Source organism: Danio rerio, chromosome 12 (genome assembly GCF_049306965.1).
Source record: "Danio rerio strain Tuebingen ecotype United States chromosome 12, GRCz12tu, whole genome shotgun sequence".
Taxonomy (NCBI): domain Eukaryota; kingdom Metazoa; phylum Chordata; class Actinopteri; order Cypriniformes; family Danionidae; genus Danio; species Danio rerio.
Genome location: NC_133187.1, coordinates 17,585,398 through 17,605,860, shown reverse-complemented (window position 1 = coordinate 17,605,860; position 20,463 = coordinate 17,585,398). Strand labels below are relative to the sequence as shown.

Genomic DNA, 20,463 nt, shown 5'->3' with positions numbered 1-20,463 from the left:
AAAGTAATGGGCATAGTCAGCAACAATACTCAGGTAGGCTGTGGTGTTTACACAATGCTCAATTGGTAATGGGCCCAAAGTGTGCCAAAAAAATATTCCCCACACCCTTACACCAATTCCGCCAGTTTGAACCATACAAAGCAAGATGGATCCATGCTTTCATGTAGTTGATGCCAAATACTATCTGAATGTCACAGCAGAAATCGAGGCTCATTAGACCAGGCAACGTTTTTCCATTCTTTTATTGTCTAATTTTGGTGAGCCTGTGTGAATTGTAGCCTCAGTATCCTGTTCTTAGCTGACAGGTGTCGCACCCGGTCTGGTCTTCTGCTGCTTTAGCCCATCTGCGTGTTGTGCATTCAGAAAAGCGCCTCTGCATACCTCGGTTGTAACAAGTGGTTATTTGAGTCACTGTTGCCTTTCTATCAGCTGGAACCAGTCTAGCAATTTTCCTCTGACATCAACAAGGCATTTGCGCCCGCAGAACTGCTGGATATTTTCTCTATTTTAGACCATTCTTTGTAAACCCTAAAGATGGTTGTACGTGAAAATCCCATGAAATCAGCAGTTTCATAAAAACTCAGACCAGCCTGTTTGGCATCAACAACAAGTTGCATAAATCACCTTTCTTCCGGATTCTGATGCTTGGTTTAAACTGCAGCAGATCGTCTTGTAACGGTGGTCGGTAATAATAATTCAGTTTAAATATAATTTGAATGAAGGAAAAAAAAAAATTTCAAATTTCAAAAACCAGTTTTAGTGGGATTAGAACCCGGGCCCGTCTGCTCCACAGTCCAACGCTCAACCGCTAGTCCACGTGACCACTAGGAAGTTTTAGATTTTCCCGGCCCTTAATCTCACTCCCAGCAGACCTCAAACAAAAAAAAAATTAGTTATCAATATATGTAATTAAACTTTGGGCGCCAGACAAGATTTACTTGCCAAAAAGAAAAACATTTACCAATACCCTGGTTAGCTACAGCCGGCATTTAACCACCATACACAATGCAAAAGAAAAGGATAAATAATAACAACGCAACACACTTTAAATGAAATCAACTGTTGTATTATTATCACACAGCACAACAAATATATTTTCTAAATAATAACCAATTCTTTTTACCCCTGTTCAATCTTGGTTGAACGATTTTTAACAACAACAAAAAAAGAAATCACTGCTTAGATAAGTCAATAAAATAAAAGAAAGAAAACATCAAACAAACAATCAATCAAACAAACAATAATAACGTGTGGCTGAGGTAACGGAAACCAGAGAGAAAGAGAAATGTAAAGAAGGTTTGTGAAATTGAGTAGCAATGGGTGTGGATTGTATGGGTGTATGAATGAATGTGAATGACCTAAATAACTGACCCGGCAAACAACGCTGATTCTGTACAGGTCCACCTTGGCTTTCGATCCCCATAAGATCCTGCAGACCCCTCGCACTTAATCGCTCGTGTAGTTTTTCTGGTCAGCCTGTCCACCATCACTTTCACACCACAATATTTACCGCCACACCTCCATCTTCAAAGCCAACAGCTCTTCACCTTTTTCTCACATTTGTTTCTCGTCTTTTTCTCTCCCCACGATTTCACCACCAACACACGAATAAAAAACCCATCAACTCCAACTCCAACAACAACAACAGCCACCCGGAACAACCCTCAACACCCCCTTTTATGGTCTTCTATTGTGTAGCTGACCTTCCACTTCCTCCCGACCCCGGAAGTAAGGTTTTGGAAGCTCGACAGAGGGCAGAACATAGCAGCGCCTCCTTGTGGCACTTTGAGAAAATGGGAGAGCATTTTATTCGCCACACTCTCCCCCCCTTGAAGAAAACAACCCCTGGTTGTTTGAAAAAGAGCTATCAGAACCCAAAAAATTCTTCTTCTTCTAGCGGTTGGAGGAAAATGGCCTTAAGTTTCTCTTTCTCCTGTTTCTCCAATTCCTCAGCTGTTGGAAAACAAGGCTTAAGGTTACAGACATTTACAGTTCGTACATCTTCTCCAGTATTTTCCTGTGCAACCCGATAATTCAGAGGTCCTAGCTGGTGAATTATGCGGTAGGGTCCCTTCCATTTATTTGCAAGTTTCGCACTGAAATGATACAATGCACTTGACTGAGGAAAATTTCTTACCCATACACGGTCTTTTTCTTTATAGGATACCTCTCGTCGTGTTTTATTGTAATTGCGGAGTTGTCGTGCCATAGCTTTTTTGCTGCACTCACTGGCTTTCATTTTCAAAGTGGATAGTTGTTCTGCAACTTCATAGGCCGGAGAATCAGGAGACAGGTTATGTCCATGCATTAACTTGTCTACAGGACCTTGGATTTTCCTCCCGAGTTGAAGTTCTGCTGGGGTCATGCCGATTGTTTCCTGGACTGCGGAGTTTATAGCAAAGCGAAATTCCGGCAAGTATTGATCCCACTTTTTATGGTTATCATCGACATATGAGGAAATCATTTGTTTTAAGGTTCTGTTTACTCGTTCCGTGAGATTGGTCTGGGGGTGGTACGCTGTTGTCATTTTCTGTTTGATTTTCCATTTTTTACAGACTTCAGAGAAAATTGCGGATGTGAATTGGGTGCCTCGGTCAGATAAAATGAAGTCGGGTACTCCCCATCGAGTAAGTATTTCTTCTCTGAAGAACTTAGCTACTGTCTGAGCAGTGGCATCTCGCATGGGAAATAATTCAACCCAACGCGAGTAATAATCCACAAAAACCAACAGATACTGTGATCGGCGAGGGCTGCAAGGGAACGGTCCCATGATGTCGACACCTAACATTTCATTTGGCCGAGTTGTAGTAGTCTGTTGAAGTTTCCCTGCAGGTTTTCGACTTTCGTTTTTTAGTGTTTGACATCTCACACACCTTTTCACATACGTTTTGATAGATGTCCACATTGCAGGCCAGAAAGCAACGTGATGTATTCTCTGGTAAGTTTTGTATATACCCAAGTGTCCACTTAACGGGTGTGCGTGGTAATGGTGGAGGAGATTTGGAATAAGGGTGGCAGGTACATAAATCCTGTAGTGCTTGTGTCCTTCTTTTAATAGGGTACGATGGTATAACTTGTCATCAATCACCTCGAACTGTTCATGCATGCTAGAATCTTTGTCTGCCAGGGTTTTGAATATATGGATGATATCTGGGTCTTTGTGTTGCTCTTCCCAGATTTCTGCAGTGGAGATGGGAAATTCTGGTTCTTGCTGAGCGGAATACACATGACAACCAGGTAGAGGATGAATGCGAGATAAAGCATCTGGTGCTTCATTCAGTTTTCCCTTTCTGTATTCAACCACAAAATCAAATTTTTGAAGACGGAGGGCCCAGCGGATTAGACGTGAGGTGGTCTTTGTAGAGTTCAGGACCCACTGCAGAGCGGAATGATCAGTGACTATAGTGAAAAGTTTCGGCTCCAGGTAATGTCTCCATTTTTCGATAGCCCATAGTATGGCTAAGCATTCTTTCTCTGTGGCTGAATAATTTACCTCTGGTTTGGTCAGAGTTCGGCTTCCATAGGCAATAACCTCCTCCTGCCCTTGCACCTTGCGTTGTGTCAACACAGCACCTAAGCCACAATCACTGGCATCAGTGTAAACTACAAATGGGAGTCGGAGGTCAGGATGTCCTAGAATGGGTGGTGAAGTGAGACAAGCCTTTAATTTTTCAAAGGCTTGTTGACATTGTGGTGTCCATTGAAAACTTCGCCCTTTTTTCTTTAAGGAGTTGATAGGCTCTGCAATTTGAGAGAAGTTGGGCACAAACCTATGATACCATCCTGCCAATCCAAGAAATCTTTGAACATCTTTGATGTTTTTAGGGACCGGGTAGGATTTTATTGCTTCTACTTTGGTGGAATCAGCAGAGATACCCTGGGTGTTCACCACATGTCCCAGAAACGATAATTCATGTTGACAAAATTTGCTTTTCTTCAGGTTAATGGTTAGGCCTGCTCTGTACAACCGAGTGAGGACACTTTGCAGATCATTGAGGTGTTGGGTGATTGAGGGTGAGTATATAATGATGTCGTCAATGTACACGAAACATATTTTTCCACGCAATTCTCCTAGGACCGACTCCATTAACCGCTGAAATGTTGCGGGAGCGTTTTTAAGTCCAAAGGGCATAACTTTGAAGTGATATAGGCCCGAGGGAGCAATGAAGGCAGTTTTGGATTCACTTCCAGGTTCCATGGTCACCTGCCAGTACCCACTGTTGAGGTCAATGGTGGAGAAAATGGCAGCACCGGAGAGGGATTCCAATATTTCCGTGATGTTGGGTAAGGGGTAGGCATCTCTTTCTGTGATAGCGTTCACTTTCCGATAATCTACACAGAACCTCATACTACCATCCTTTTTGGGGACGAGGACAATGGGTGAGGCCCACGCTGAGTGTGAGGGTTCTATGAGTCCATTCATGAGCATTTCTTGGACTTGCTCTTCTACAATTGCTTGTTTTTCTGGGGTTAGACGGTATGCACGTTGTCTGATTGGCACAGGGTGGACAGTATACAAACGGTGTTGTAACACAGTTGTTCTTCCGAGCTGGGAAGTACAGACTTGAGGATTCTTAAGAAGTAGCTGGTGTAACTGATACTTTTCCTCTGGATGCAGGTGAGAATTATCAACTAATGCTTGTATTAGCGTCTTGTCATCTGAATTGTCTGGTAATTGGAACAGTCTTTGTGGTGGGGGGATTGACGTGAACAATGAAAGAACTTGGCTTGCATGTTTTCTGTGAACTTTTTTCTTCTGATGCAGGTATGTTTTTTCGGGAATGCTGGCCTGCCCAGGCTGAAAAGGATACACTTGATTTGGGGCTGTTGTAAAGGTGTAATTTCCGCCAGCCACATTGATCTGTAGTCCACTAGTGAATATGAAATCCAATCCTAGGACCACTGAATAAGTGAGTGCTGTGGAAGGGAGGTTAGCAACAGGGGTAGGAAAGACCATATTGTGAAGACTGATATCTGCGTTTGTCCATCCTAAAGGAACGGCTGTTTCACCATTAGCCAGGTAGAGGGGACCATGGGGCCATTTATGAAGACCATCAAGAGAGGTAAGTGCTGACCACAAACTTTCATGAAGTAGGGTGTAGCTGGCTCCAGTATCGATTATGGCCTTGCCAGACCATGTTCCGATGGTGATTGGCACAATAAGTTGTTGTGGTATAAACTCATAGGTCGGAGGATGACGTGGGTTTTCAGTAATTGGAGTTGCAGTTTTAACAGAAATGCTATTGTTGGAAGGTGCACTTCTTTGATGTTGTGCAGGTATATTTCTTTTATCTCCTACAGGCTGGTTGCTGCGTTGCGTGGAAACAGATGCAGAAGAATATTGCGGACAATTTCCTGGGGCATGCTGACCTTTACATCTCCAGCATTGAACAGAAGATCTCTCTAATGGACGATTGGAGGTAGGTTTGGGTGCTATAGGGTTACTTGAGATTCTTCCCTCATACAGTAACTGCTGTGCAAGGTCTTTCTCAAGTTGGTGACCAAGTTTTACCAATTCATCTACAGTCTTTACTCTGCTGCGCAGTTGACTGGCCAGGTAAGGATTAATATTTTTTAAGATCATCTTCACCAGGTCATTCTCACTCAGTGAAGGTTTCCATTTTTTGCAAAGAGCTCTATAAGAGAAAGCAAAGTCTCTAATAGTTTCCTTTGTCCCTTGGACTCTGGTGCGGACTCGTTCAGCCAACTCGTCTTCATAATCTTCAGCGAGAAATGCTGATAGGAATGCGGTCTCAAACTCAGTCCAGGTTTTTATATTAGCTCTGGCGACTTCCCACCAGTCTCTTGCGGTACCATATAAAACACTGCGAAAGGTGGCCAAGATTTCAGTATCATTCAGGGGATGTACTGCTAGAAAGTCATAACAACGGTTTAAATATGACAGAGGATCACCATCATCAGAAGGTCTACCAAAAGTGGGAAAGGTCAATTTCAAATGATCACTTTTGGGTATGGTACTTGTGGGATGAGGTAGGTGTAAAGGTAAAGTATCTGTGCTTGGGAGAACAGCGTCATCTTCTGGATCGGTGGAAAGTAAAGGTGTTTGAGTCATCACATGTAGAGCAGTCACTGGTTGTGCAAAGGGTTTGATATTAACAACATCAGACTTAAGCTCTTTGATGGACTGAATTAGAGCATTAACTTGGCTGTTGCATTGACTTATGGATTGTGAAAGTTGATCATAATTTTTCTGTGAATTTTTTTCAAGGTTTACAATGTCTCTTTGTACCTCCAGCTGCAATTGCTCAACCATGAATCTGAATTCAGCCGCTAAAGCCAGTTCGCATTGCTTCAGATTATCTTCCAGCATCACTTTAAAAGCTTTAATTAACTGTCCACTGTTTTCTGACTCAGGCTGTTTCTGAGTAGCGAATACAGTTTGAAGATGTTGATGGTTGGAGTCAATTTTGGTGGTCAAAGTTTCAAACTTTGACTGAAACTGTGAAGAGGTTGTTGCAACTTCTTGAGTAAGTGTTTTTAAATCTTCATCTTGCTGCTTCAGACAATTAAGAATATAATCCCAGTTTCCTTGTACCTGTGTTGATAACTGATATATTTCTCGTCCAGGAGTTGGGAGAAATACAGGCAAGTCATGCTGAGTACTTGCAGATGATGGTGTGGCTTTAGCAACAGAGCACAACTGCATGGAATCCTGGTGAGGAGATGAAGAGAGAGGAGCAGTAATGCTTGGAGGTGGAGATCCAAAGCGCACTTGAGTTTGGAGAGGGGTTTGGTGGAATTGGGTAGCAGATGAAGAAAGAGGGTCAGTAATGCTTGGAGGTGGAGATCCAAAGTGCACCTGAGTTTGGAGAGGGGTTTGGTGGAATTGGGTAGGAGTTGAGTGAAAGGTGGAAACTTGCTGTGGTTGAGAATGAGGCTGTTGTATCATTTGTTGCACATGTGGCCAGTTAGGGGTTGCAATGTCTGGAGGATCAATTTCCACACAGGCAAATGGTGATGGGGGAGTATGGGCCATGTTTGACGGAAGGTAATATCTCTAAAGGGCACAGGTGAAAAAATGGCAAGAAAATAAAAAATCCTAAATGAAAACTGGGTATGGTCAATGTTTGGTGAAAAGTAGACAGGAGCACCAAGAAATAACAATTACAACAGATAAGAAAAACTTACAAAATATTCACAATTGTCAATAAAGATGTAACCCTTTCACTAAGAACACAAGGTTGTTTTTTCCCACAAAGAAAACTATCAATTTTCACAAAGAAAAATCCCTTTTTTTCACAGGAAGGAAAACCCTCTTTTCACAAAGTAAGCAGTAAAAAAAACTTTTCACAATTAGTATGCAAATGTTCACAATAAATGTCTTTTTGTAAAGTTGTGTGTGCGTTTTTTTTTTTTTTTTTTTTTTTTTTTTTTTTTGAATGAGAGTTCAAAGTTCAGAGTTCAATGTTCAAAGTTCAGTTCAAGTTGGGCCACGCCCCACGTTGGGCGCCATTTATGTAACGGTGGTCGGTAATAATAATTCAGTTTAAATATAATTTGAATGAAGGAAAAAAAAAAATTTCAAATTTCAAAAACCAGTTTTAGTGGGATTAGAACCCGGGCCCGTCTGCTCCACAGTCCAACGCTCAACCGCTAGTCCACGTGACCACTAGGAAGTTTTAGATTTTCCCGGCGCTTAATCTCACTCCCAGCAGACCTCAAACAAAAAAAAAATTAGTTATCAATATATGTAATTAAACTTTGGGCGCCAGACAAGATTTACTTGCCAAAAAGAAAAACATTTACCAATACCCTGGTTAGCTACAGCCGGCATTTAACCACCATACACAATGCAAAAGAAAAGGATAAATAATAACAACGCAACACACTTTAAATGAAATCAACTGTTGTATTATTATCACACAGCACAACAAATATATTTTCTAAATAATAACCAATTCTTTTTACCCCTGTTCAATCTTGGTTGAACGATTTTTAACAACAACAAAAAAAGAAATCACTGCTTAGATAAGTCAATAAAATAAAAGAAAGAAAACATCAAACAAACAATCAATCAAACAAACAATAATAACGTGTGGCTGAGGTAACGGAAACCAGAGAGAAAGAGAAATGTAAAGAAGGTTTGTGAAATTGAGTAGCAATGGGTGTGGATTGTATGGGTGTATGAATGAATGTGAATGACCTAAATAACTGACCCGGCAAACAACGCTGATTCTGTACAGGTCCACCTTGGCTTTCGATCCCCATAAGATCCTGCAGACCCCTCGCACTTAATCGCTCGTGTAGTTTTTCTGGTCAGCCTGTCCACCATCACTTTCACACCACAATATTTACCGCCACACCTCCATCTTCAAAGCCAACAGCTCTTCACCTTTTTCTCACATTTGTTTCTCGTCTTTTTCTCTCCCCACGATTTCACCACCAACACACGAATAAAAAACCCATCAACTCCAACTCCAACAACAACAACAGCCACCCGGAACAACCCTCAACACCCCCTTTTATGGTCTTCTATTGTGTAGCTGACCTTCCACTTCCTCCCGACCCCGGAAGTAAGGTTTTGGAAGCTCGACAGAGGGCAGAACATAGCAGCGCCTCCTTGTGGCACTTTGAGAAAATGGGAGAGCATTTTATTCGCCACAGTCTTGACCATGTCTACACGCATAAATGCATTGATTTGCTGCCATGTAAATGGCTAATTAGACATTTGCGTTAAAGAGCAGTTGGACAGATGTACCTAATAAAGTGGCCAGGGATTGTTTATGTAAGTTGTTGTTTTGTTATTGTCATCAGTATGAATATTATTATGTTTTGAAACCGTACAAGAATAGACCAGCTGCTGCACTGTAATTACAAGTAAAACTGTCATAAAATCTCAACCTGAATAGCTGAGAAGCCAACTTAATGCTGAATCAGTATTCTAAAATGGTTTACTCTGATCTGTTCCCTTTCTCTTACAGTTAGCCCCTGGACAAAATAGTTTTTGGAAGCATGAATGATCAAATCAGTGCTATTGACTCAAGTGTCATTAGACAAGCTGGAGCAGAGAGAGGGTTCTGACAAAACAGAAATGTCATGCAGGAAATTGAATAGGACATGGAGGGCAAATGCATAAAGTAATTAAATTGTCTTAGAAAATATGACCTTTGGCAAAACTACTGATCTTTAAACAGAGCCGGGCCCCCTTCAAGTTTTATGTGGTGTTCCACAAAATGGCATGATTAATGTCTTGTAGTTGAAATTAATTTCTGTCTTTCTAACATCAATGGCACTGGTCCACTCAGACTGATGGATGGTTGTTCCATTTCATTCGTTTTTTTTTTTCCCAATAGTGACATGTAAGGGTAGGAAGCAATAAAGATTGATGTTCAGTAGTCTTCCACTTGCGTGCTTTTGTTCTATTCAAAATGGTAAATGCATCCCAAGAGAAATGCAAATCAAAGGTAACTCTCTCATAAACATCTCAAATATTTCTTCAAGAAAGAAATGAGTTTACAAACAAATGGAGAAGTCTCCTGCTTCTCACATTTATCTCATGAGACAAAAACTCCAATGCTCTCACTAAATCTCACTAATCTTAACTAAAATTTCATTAGAGGATCTCATCAATGTCTAAAAATGTTCATGATCTTTTCTCCGTCATAAAGAAATCTGGTGCTCTCACATTTGTTTCCACTTAATGGATAAAAGACATGAGAGAATCTCCTAACATCACACAGCGTGCTCAAACATTTCTTATTTGTAAAGATGTTGATGCTCTTATATTTGTCTCCTCAAATATTTCATAAGAGATCTCATCAACATCCCAAAATGTGCTTAAACTTTTCTCCTTAGTAAATTAACCTGGTGCTCTTACATTTTTCTCCAGTATAAGGTGTCACAAGACATCTCCTTAACATCAGACACTGTGCTCAGAGTTAGCTCCCTAGTAAAAGAATCTGACATTTGTCTCCTTTAATGTTTCATAAAAGATCTCATTAAGCACTGAAAATGTGCTCAGACTTTTCTCCTTAGTAAATTACACTCAGACTCAACTTTGGTATCATGTTTAGGGACACTAAAGTTGCAGCAAGGTGCCATGACACATGTGAAGTTACACATTACCAAATTATTACAACAAAACATACAATGCATGATTTTTAGATGCATCTCCCTCCCTGCTGGACTCATTGAATAACCTAATGGCTGTAAGGATGGCTAAATCTTTCCATAATATCAGGCCCTGAGAAGACCACAAAAATTGCTACGCAATAAAACAATAAAATTTTTTGTCTGACTAGTAGATTTGCAACAAAGTAAGTTCTTAAGCTGCCTTGGTTACCCATCATGTGCCCCCCTCTCTGCTGCCCCATTCACTTGTTCAATCATAGCTCAGGTCACTGACATTCCACACAGAATCTTCATCCTCTTCAAACTGTGTATTTTGTGAATATAAAACTTTAGCTTGTCATGTTAGGTATCATTTTAAATGTCTCTGTGTGACTGGTAAATGGTCTCAATTTTGCAGTAATTACTTGCATTATGATAATTATTGAGGTTATCAAAAATCTGTCCTACTAAAGTGTGAAATTGTCTGTCAATTATGTACCTTTTACTCCAGGTGGTGATGAGTTTTTAGATTAACATATGACCAGACAAAGGTCTTAGTAAAGCTTTTATTATCTTTAATTTATGGTTCTTTGTTCTGAGTTGAGTATTTAAGGGAAAGGTGCATAAAATATCATTGGGCTCTAGTAGCCAAGAGACCATGTTGCAGCATGCGAGTCTCTGAGACTTATATGCTGCAACGTACTTCTTTGGTCAGGTATGCATCCCTAACTCTTTGATTTATCATTGAGTAATGGATGATGTATATTTACAGTATCATCTCTGAACTGGCTCTCTGATTCTTTATTATGTAATTGGCATATTACAATCTTACAATCTTACCTGACAAATAAATTGTTATATTTTATTTATTTTGAATTAGACTGAAATCATTATTACCAGTAAATTGTGTTGACCTTTGGTGTTTTACGGCCAGTGTGGATCAAACTAAAGGATCACAAATAAAGAAGCAGGTAGCACTAATTTGCTGGCCTTTAGCTTTTTGACAACATTGATCTGGCAAGTTGCATGGTAAAAGACTGGGTAGACTACCTTTTCTTTCACAGAGTAAGCAGTAGGAGGCCGACTCTACTTGCTTAGTCGTGGTCACACAATTCTGTCAAATGGCACTGTAAACAATTCTGGGACAAAAATAAGATTATGTGACACCAGTAATTTTTTTTACAAAGAGGTCAAGTTTTGACCTTTAATTGGTTATGCATTCACGTGACACAAAATTGCAGATTAGAGTTCACCAAGCTTGAATTTTCAGATGCAGTGATGTGAAAATTGTCACACCAGCTTGCATTTGTGGTTTGCAACATTTTATATGCATATGAATGGACGCCAATGGGGCAAAAAGTGCAGTGTGAGCACAGCGTAATGAGTCGTTGTTGGCTCTGGTTGATGGCTTTGTGATGCGAGTGCTGCACTTTAGATTGTAATCAATAAATAACCTTTAAGGAATCAATGTTTATTTGTCACTATCTTATTTTCACACAGTCTTCATTATGTGTGTGTGTGTGTGTGTGTGTGTGTGTGTGTGTGTGTGTGTGTGTGTGTGTAGATTAGCCGACATTAGATAATATTGAACAATGTTAGCACATATTATATTTCATTGTCACACTTTAATGTATTATTTAATTTATTACAGTACAAGAAGAAAATATACATACCAACAAAAAATTTATCAGAAAAACAAAAATAAGTTCAAGCAAACCAGCAACTCTGAGACAGCCAAGAAAAGAAATCGGGCCAGCTTTAAAAAAAACTTTAAAAGACTGATGAATATGATGATAAAAGAATGTTTCTGTTACGAGCCGACATCACAGACATGTCAGATACTTGCACCAGTGTCAGTAACTGTCTGTTGACTGTCTGCTAAACATTTACTGACTAGCTTGCAGTCCATGTAGTTTGCGATGTTGGCTCATAACAGTCATTCAACAGCATGTCTTTTATTGTCCCTTCATTTTGATGGGCCTAATATGACAACAGATGAGCAGATGAATTTACCATAAAGTAAAATAACTGTCTATCAAAGGTAAACTTAAATGCAACAATTACTTAAAAGAGCTGCCTTAAAAACAGATGAAAAAAGATTAAGAAAAAGGAACTTTGGTCACTTTATTTTAAGGTGCAATTCTCACCATTATTAAACTACTAGCTATGCCTTTTTAGCTCAATAAACTTCTAATTTGCTCCTAATTAATAGTTATTAATGTAGTTGGTATTAGGTATTGTGTAAGGTTAGGGATGTAGAATAAAGTCATGCAGAATATTTATTTTACAAGAGCTCATAAACAGCTAGTATCTTAATAATGGGCAGGTAATAAGTAAGTAACTAATAGCAAAAATTGGTCTCAACATTAAATAGTTTTCATAACTTTATATATGTTTTAAGTTTATTTGAATGTTGTGTTGATTCTAATACGAATCCAAATGGAAATCTGTTGATAAACTGGTTTACAATTAGATACAGACTATTTAAATAGCTCTTAGTTGCCTAAAGGTACTGAAAACCTGTTGAGGATTTGTTGCATGTCTACTTATACACTATTGGACATCTAGAACCTAAACTGCTAACGCATTGGTAACACTTTACTGAACAAAAGTTTAATAGATGTTTATATGCAGATGCTGTAATGATTGCCTAAGAACATTTAAAAGACAATCTACAGATATTACCCAGATAAGTGTAAGCAGATGAACCTTATGTAACTTATAGTCAGCAGACTATCTGGGGCGACCATCAAAATAAAGTGTGACCATTAAACTTAAGAGAAAAATTAGAGAATGACAACTTTGTATTTTAAGCTTCAAAGGGCAATTTCTGGGCAATAAAATGTCTCTAATAAAGTCCTAAAAATGATTACAAGAATATATATTAAAAAAAAATAAATAAAAAAAAAAAAAAAAAAAAAAATATATATATATATATATATATATATATATATATATATATATATATATATATATATATATATATATATATATATATTTGACTCATTTTTGAATTCTTTAATTTGTGTTATCTTTTATTTCTATTAGTTAGTTGAGAAGAAATATGAGAAGGCAAGGGTGACATTAAATTAAGACATAATGGCCTGTTTCCACTGACTGGTACAGTATGTTACGGGTCACCTTAATCAGGTTTGTGTTTCCACTTTCTAAAGGGTCCCAAGGGTACCCTTTTGGTGGGCGTGGTCTACAACAGAAAGTTTCAGTCGACGTCATTCTCGCGGGAGGAAATGTCAAAGTAAAGCTGTACGGGTTGTTCACATATCATATGAGAAGCACTTCTCACAAAACAAATGCTTTATACACATAAATACAAGTGTATAAATGTTCATTACTAACCTTTCTATGAACATGATTTGATTATAACTGCAGCTCAATGATGCAAATAGCCTGCGAAACAGTGCAAAATTGCCTACTGCAACGTCTGCAATCATAAATAATAAGAAAGAATAAGAAAAAATAAATAAATGCAACATATATACAACCCCTTACAGTCTCTGATATGTTATCATTTACAGAAAAACAACACACAGCATACATTTAGTTTCACATTAATTACATTTAATTTGGGTTCAAAAACGACATGCAACATAGCCCACAGTCAGAGCAAACCTCTCATCTGTATCTTTAATCTTCACCAGCACATGTATCCTCCTGTTAGAAAGTAAATCTGTCATTCTGAGTTCATAGTAGTCAAAAAGGCGATGATAAAAGTTATACATGGCAGTTTGTTCATGTTTTAGGTTGCTGAAAGAATCATTCATTCCTTAGTTTTTTCGGGCTTCTGCTTTGTTTTTTCAAGCTTCTCTCTCGCATTTGTCTGTTTATGAAATAATTGCATGTCAGAATCATTTCAATAGTCAAAACGACAAGATTTGTCTAAGCTTGGGTCAACCATGGCTCGGTATTTTATGCATATAGTATTACGATGTAATGTCTCGGCTGTCTATTTAAAAATGGTGGTTTCTTTGTTTTCATTCTCCTGCTTGCATATACGCGAGTGGCGCTTCTCTATAAACCAATAGCATTCAGCTGTGCATCGAGCTCCGCCTTTTGGTACAGTACAGTTCGCTTTTGGTATGGTAAAATTCTCTTTTAGATAACTTTTTACAGGAGAAATGGCCATAAAATTGTACCCAATCAAACTGCACTGTACCATTCAGTGGAAATGGGCCAAGAGAGAATCATACATTTTTCATCCTGAGTTTAGTAAGAGCAACTGCTGAACAATATTTTTTTCTCTAATAAGGACTTGATTAGAGTATCAAGTCTTGAAGGTCACACACGACACCGATTATGTGATAACACAATTTTCATTTTTTGGTTGAACTAATCCTTTATTGGTAAAGTAACGATAAAGGGTCACGATTACATGCAAGCATGCTGCTAAGTTGAAGATTTTAGCTTTTTTTGTCACAGTTAGGCAAATTAAGCATGACCAGTGACATAGAAAATGTTTCAAAAATACAGAAAGTAGAGATTAGAAAAAAGATGTTGACGGTTTACTGCCAAATCATCACAGGGTTACCTTATTATATGCATACTGATTCAAACCAGCTGTAGTAATCTGAGTCTTACCTTAGGGAGTGTTTGCATTGAGCAAAGCCTCTAAAAATACCAGGGATCAATGGGCGAAACAATACACCACAGAATCATTTATACTTCAAGGGTAGGTGAACATAATGGATACAGTTACACAGTGACATCACTCCAGCTCGAAGTTCTAAATATATTTATGCTCACATGCAGTTTGATCATTAACATTTTTTAAGTGCACTGTTAGACCTTACCAGGCTTTTTTACAGTAGAACACTGGCAACACTGTTGCCAGCTACTCACTGTAAAAGTTTGGTTAGAGTAAGTAACTGGCAACAGTGTTGCCAGTTAATTACTGAAACTGAACCATTACAGTGAGTGGCTGGCAACAGTGTTGCCAGTTGTTTACTGTAACCGAACCATTGCAGTGAATAGCTGGCAACAGTGTTGCCAGTTATTCACTGTAATAGAGCAGTAGTGGTAACTAACTGGAAACTGTGTACAGTTAATTACTGTACTGTAGTGTTACAACTCACAGCATTATGTCAAGGCGTTACTAAAATTAATTAGTATTCTTGCCTTTTATTAATTCTTTAAATTAATTAAGTTGTAAATTCTGACAAATTTATTTTATTGTTTTGGCAGCAAACAAATATAAAACAGAAAACGAATAACAAAATTAAGAAATCAGCAGATATAAATATCATCTTACATATTACTGAGAGCCACAGGTCTGCACAGCAAGGCTGCAGTCAAACTAATGTTTAAGCATGCAAAATTCTGTCATATGGCTCTGCGAAAAGGAGTGGGATTAAACAAAATATTTAGAGATTGAAAAAGCAAGCAACTGGTCCATAATTTTTGTTCAGAGAGGTCATGGTTTGATCTTTGATTAGTCTCAAGCAATCACATGATGTGATTTCACAGTTCAGAGTTCTCCAAGCTTGAACTTTCCAATGCTGCAAACTGTAAAATTTGTCGCATGAGTTTGCATTCCAGGTCTGCAGCATTCACATGCGTATGAATGGAAGTCTAAAGGGAGAAAAGTGCAGTGTGACTGGGACTTTAAGCTGTAACTCTAATTAAACACACCTGATAAAACTAATTAAGGCTCGTTAGAAATCTACAGGTAATGTTAAAGAAGGGTGGGTACTAAACTCTGCTGCGCTGCAGTTCTCCAGTAACTTGGAGTTTGACCCCCATGGTATATAGCAGGGGTGCTTAATCCTGTTCCTGGAGATCTACATTCCTGCAGATTTCAGTTGCTACCCATATCAAACACACCTGCCTGTAATTATCACGTGGTGTTCAGATCGTAATTAATTGGTTTAGGTGTGTTTGATATGGATAGCAACTGAAATCTGCAGGAAGGTAGATCTCCAGGAACAGGATTAAGCACCCCTGCTATATAGCATTCTTTTAAAGCAACTGCTAACATTTATCACAATCACATATCCAATAAACATACACACACACACACACACTTAAAGTGCTGCAGTGAAATGTGTTACTCTCTCCTCAATGCTGACCATGCAAAAAAAAAAAAAAAAAACTGAACAGCAAAAAGCAAAATAATTATTTTAAATTTTAAAGTTTTAAATAATTAAAAACTGTGTCAAATCTCAAAAAGTTTAAAATAATTATAGAAAACAAAAATAAAGTTGGCAACACCGAAAAACCAAAGGATCCAATCTTTTATTGTTATAGTTATCTCATGACAACAAACTTTTTTATTGTTTTAAATATAAATTCATAGATGGAAACACAGCTCTGAAAAATACTTAGCAACAAACTCACAACCTGGGACCTGACAGGGGAGCTTTTGTGTGTGGATGGCTATGTGTATCATGTTTTTGTGATTCCCTGTGATGATGTGCACGTTACCTTACTGAGATGATGGAATTTAATTTTGGCTTAGTTGCCAGAAAGATACACACAACTGTTAGCATCTGTACATTATGGCAGTGTGCAATATCCAATAAATACATATACTTAAACAAAAGTAATGTAAGAAGTTATATGAGGAGAGGCTAACTAGCTAACAATGTAGCTTTCAAGTACACAGTTCAAGATAACAACAATATAACTTAAAACACAGCCTTATTTTATAAACCCTCAAAAACATTTGAACACATTTTACTTACTCATTTAAGATTCTTATTTAAGCCTAAAACATATCAGACTCTACATCTGAATTGATAGACAGAGAATAGAGCACACGCAGCAGTAAACAAATCAAACACCTGGCTCTCTTAAAGGGCCAGCATTTTTCTGAAAACTCTTTCTAACACCTTTTTGTTTAGAAAAAGACGGACAGCCTGTGAGAGTGTGTGGTGATGCCTAAATCATTATTTGTTTACAGTTATTTACTGCACAATCTACAGAGTAACAGTGCAGTTATACTAATTAAACACACCTGATCAAACTAAATCTAAAGGTAGTGTGTTGAAGCAGGGCTGGAACTAAATTCTACTAGGCTGTGGCCTTCCAGGAGTTTGACACCCCTGGTACATAGCATATTTTCAAAGCAACTGCCTACATTTATCACAGTTATGCACATATCGTTTAATAAAAACAATAAAAATATACAATAATATTAACTTCATCCATAGAAAAAAAAAAAAAAATAGTAATCTGATTCTCATGTCGTTCCAAATCTGTAGGAAAAAATTATAAAAAACACAACAAAGATCATGATTTATACATTTATTTAGGAAAGCCTTTATACTATTAATGGCACTTTTACTTGCCAGTTTTCCAGACAAATTCATTGAGTCTCTGCAAAAATGTATGTGCGTGTTGTTTAAGATATATATATATATATATATATATATTTTTTTTTTTATTAACACATTTTTACTAGTTATTTGGCAAAATACTAATATTCAGTTGAAAGTGCAATTTAAAATCTTAAGTATAGGTCAAACTAGGCAATTAAATTAGATTAATTATAGAAAAAGTAAACAAAGTTATAAAAATTATTGTGACAATTTCTTTGCTCTGTGTGAATATTTTTGCCTTTAAATGCATTTCGTCCATATCTTACACTTACCTTTTAATAAGCTTTGTGGCATTGGTTGACTCCTGATACTCAATGTTAAAAACATAAAAGGAACCAAAGAAAACACAGAGATAAAATAAATATAAAATAGCAACATAAAGCATCAGAGTAGATGGAGCAGTAATGGCTGAACAGTAATTTACCATTTTTTATCACAGTAAATATCTGTAATGGTACATAGAGTAAATTACTGTAATTTATTCTTTGGACTACAGAATTTCATACAAATCCTGCTCCTTTTACAGTAAAATACTGTTTCCTTTCATTATAGCTAAACGCTGGCTATTTTACAGTTATTTACTGCATAATCTACAGTAAGGGTTAACAGTGTGGAGTGATGAAATGTTAGTAACAGATTTTTGAGTTGTAGGACTAAAGGTTTTATATTGTTTCGACTTTAGTTGGTCTAGGGTAGTAATCGCAACATAAATAAATCATTGGTGGTGAATGATGTGCAATGGCATTAAAGGAGCTCTCATTTCCACAAACAGTATGTCTAATAACTTAAAAGTACCAAAGTTAAATTAAGAAAAAGCGAGGTTTATTTAATTAAAACATAGGAACAAATAGGGTGGCATGGTGACTCACAGCAAGAAAGTCTCTGGATCGAGTCCCAGCTGGGCCAGTTGGCATGTCTGTGTGGAGTTTGCATGTTCACCCAGTGTTCACATGGGTTTTCTCCGGGTGCTCCGGTTTCCCTCAAAATCCAAAGATATGCGGTGTATGTGAAATGAAAAAACTAAACTGGCCATGGTGTATGTGTGTGGGTGGGTTTTTCGCATTACTGGGTTGTGGCAGGAAGGTCATCCGTTGCGTAAAACACACACTACCTGACAAAAGTTTTTTCATCAATCCCAGTTATAAGAGCAACAAATAATAACTTGACTTCTAGTTGATCATTTGGAAAACTGGCAGAAGGAAGATTTTTATTAATGCTTTATTAATAAGTTATTTGAGTCATTGCAGAGATGTATGGATGCAGTCTCCCAAGCTGATGGTAGTCATTTAATTAATCATTTTTCCACTGCACCATGACTTTATATTCTATACTGTACATTTTTTCTGTTAAGTGACTAGACATGTGTCTAAGCAAAGTCAGATCTTACTGTCCAAATAAATAATTAAAAATCCAGGTATGATCATATTTTTTAAAACAAGCGTAATCTAGAGGTCTTTGCCTTTCATATCAGCTGCTTCTGATACCAAATGATCAACTAGAAGTCTAGTTATTATCGGTTGTTCCTAAAACTTGGATAGGCGACAGACTTTTGTCAAGTAGTATATGCCGGAAAAGTTTGTGATTTATTCCTCTCTGGCAACCTCTGAAATAGAGACTAAGCCGAAGGAAAAGGAATGAATAATAACAAAGAAACAGGGTGGCAAGGCCAAAATAACAAAGAAAATCTAGCTAACTCCTTAGAAAAAAATTAAGTACATCAACATAGATGAACTGCCTCTCCTTCTACTCCCTCCAAATACAATTCAAAACAAAATGGCACCTACCTTCCTAATTAACCCTCAAAAGAAATCTTGTCCCGTCCCACTCCCAGACCAAAGTTAAAAATAATTATCCTGTCCCATCCCGCTCCTGATAAAACATTCACGTTCATCCGGCTTCTGTTTAAACTGCCTCCCACTCCTGTCCCATATATATATTTTTCTTAGTTTAGTCTTTAGGTAATACTTTGTTTCTAGAATTTCTGGAGATCACTTACAGTAAATGTAAACAGTATAGTTCACACCATGTTTACAATAGTCTAATAAACCCAAACAGCACATAAAGCTGCATTTTACTTATTTATTGAAAAGTTTTTTTAATAAACATGTTAACAATTTTCATTCGATAATCTCTCTCTCTCTCTCTCTCTCTCTCTCTCTCTCTCTCTCTCTCTCTCTCTCTCTCTCTATATATATATATATATATATATATATATATATATATATATATATATATATATATATATATACACACACACATGTATGTATGTATGTAAATTGTAATAAATATATATATATATATATATAATATATATATATATATATATATATATATATATATATATATATATATATATATATATACATATACATACATATTTATACACATATACATACATACATAACTTTTGCATCTGCTTATTTGATTCAAATTAATAAATTAAATAATTAAATATATTAAAACACTCAGTATGATGAAGTTAGGCACATGGAAAAGTTATTCCAGTCCTCATCACTCACCACTATACATACATACAATAATTATTTTAGTTTCAATTCGATAAATTTAATTTACTGTGATGCAACGCAGTGGCACAGTAAGCAGTGCTGTTGCCTTACAGCAAGAAGGTCGCTGATTCAAGCTTTGGCTGGGTTGGTTGGCATTTCTGTGTGGAGTTTACATGCACTCACTGCATTCGCGTGGGTTTCCTCCGGGTGCTCCGTTTTCCCCCACAGTCTAAAGACATGGAGTATAGGTGAATTGGGTTAGCTAAATTGTCCATAGTGTATAGCTGCCTTTCTACTCATTCATTTATTTTCTTGTCAGCTTAGTCCCTTTATTAATTCGGGGTCGCCACAGCGGAACAAACCGGCAACTTATCCAGCAAGTTTTTACGCAGCGGATGCCCTACCAGCCGCAACCCATCTCTGGTAAAATATCCACACACACTCATACACTACGGACAACGTACGGTCAACGTTTAGAAGGTTTAATGAATGAATAAAAACTAGAAACTCATAGACCGCTAAAATATTGGAGGGAATGTGGAGACAACATT

At 37.5% G+C, this 20,463-nt stretch overlaps 1 long non-coding RNA gene across 1 annotated transcript; it reads left to right on the top strand.

The window, feature by feature from the left end:
• Window positions 1-671: 671 nt before the first annotated feature.
• Window positions 672-7,996, top strand: LOC141376781 (uncharacterized). Its single transcript, XR_012387931.1, has 4 exons — window positions 672-1,863; window positions 2,833-3,237; window positions 5,187-6,714; window positions 6,802-7,996. It is a non-coding gene; the product is annotated as an uncharacterized lncRNA (long non-coding RNA).
• Window positions 7,997-20,463: the final 12,467 nt, after the last annotated feature.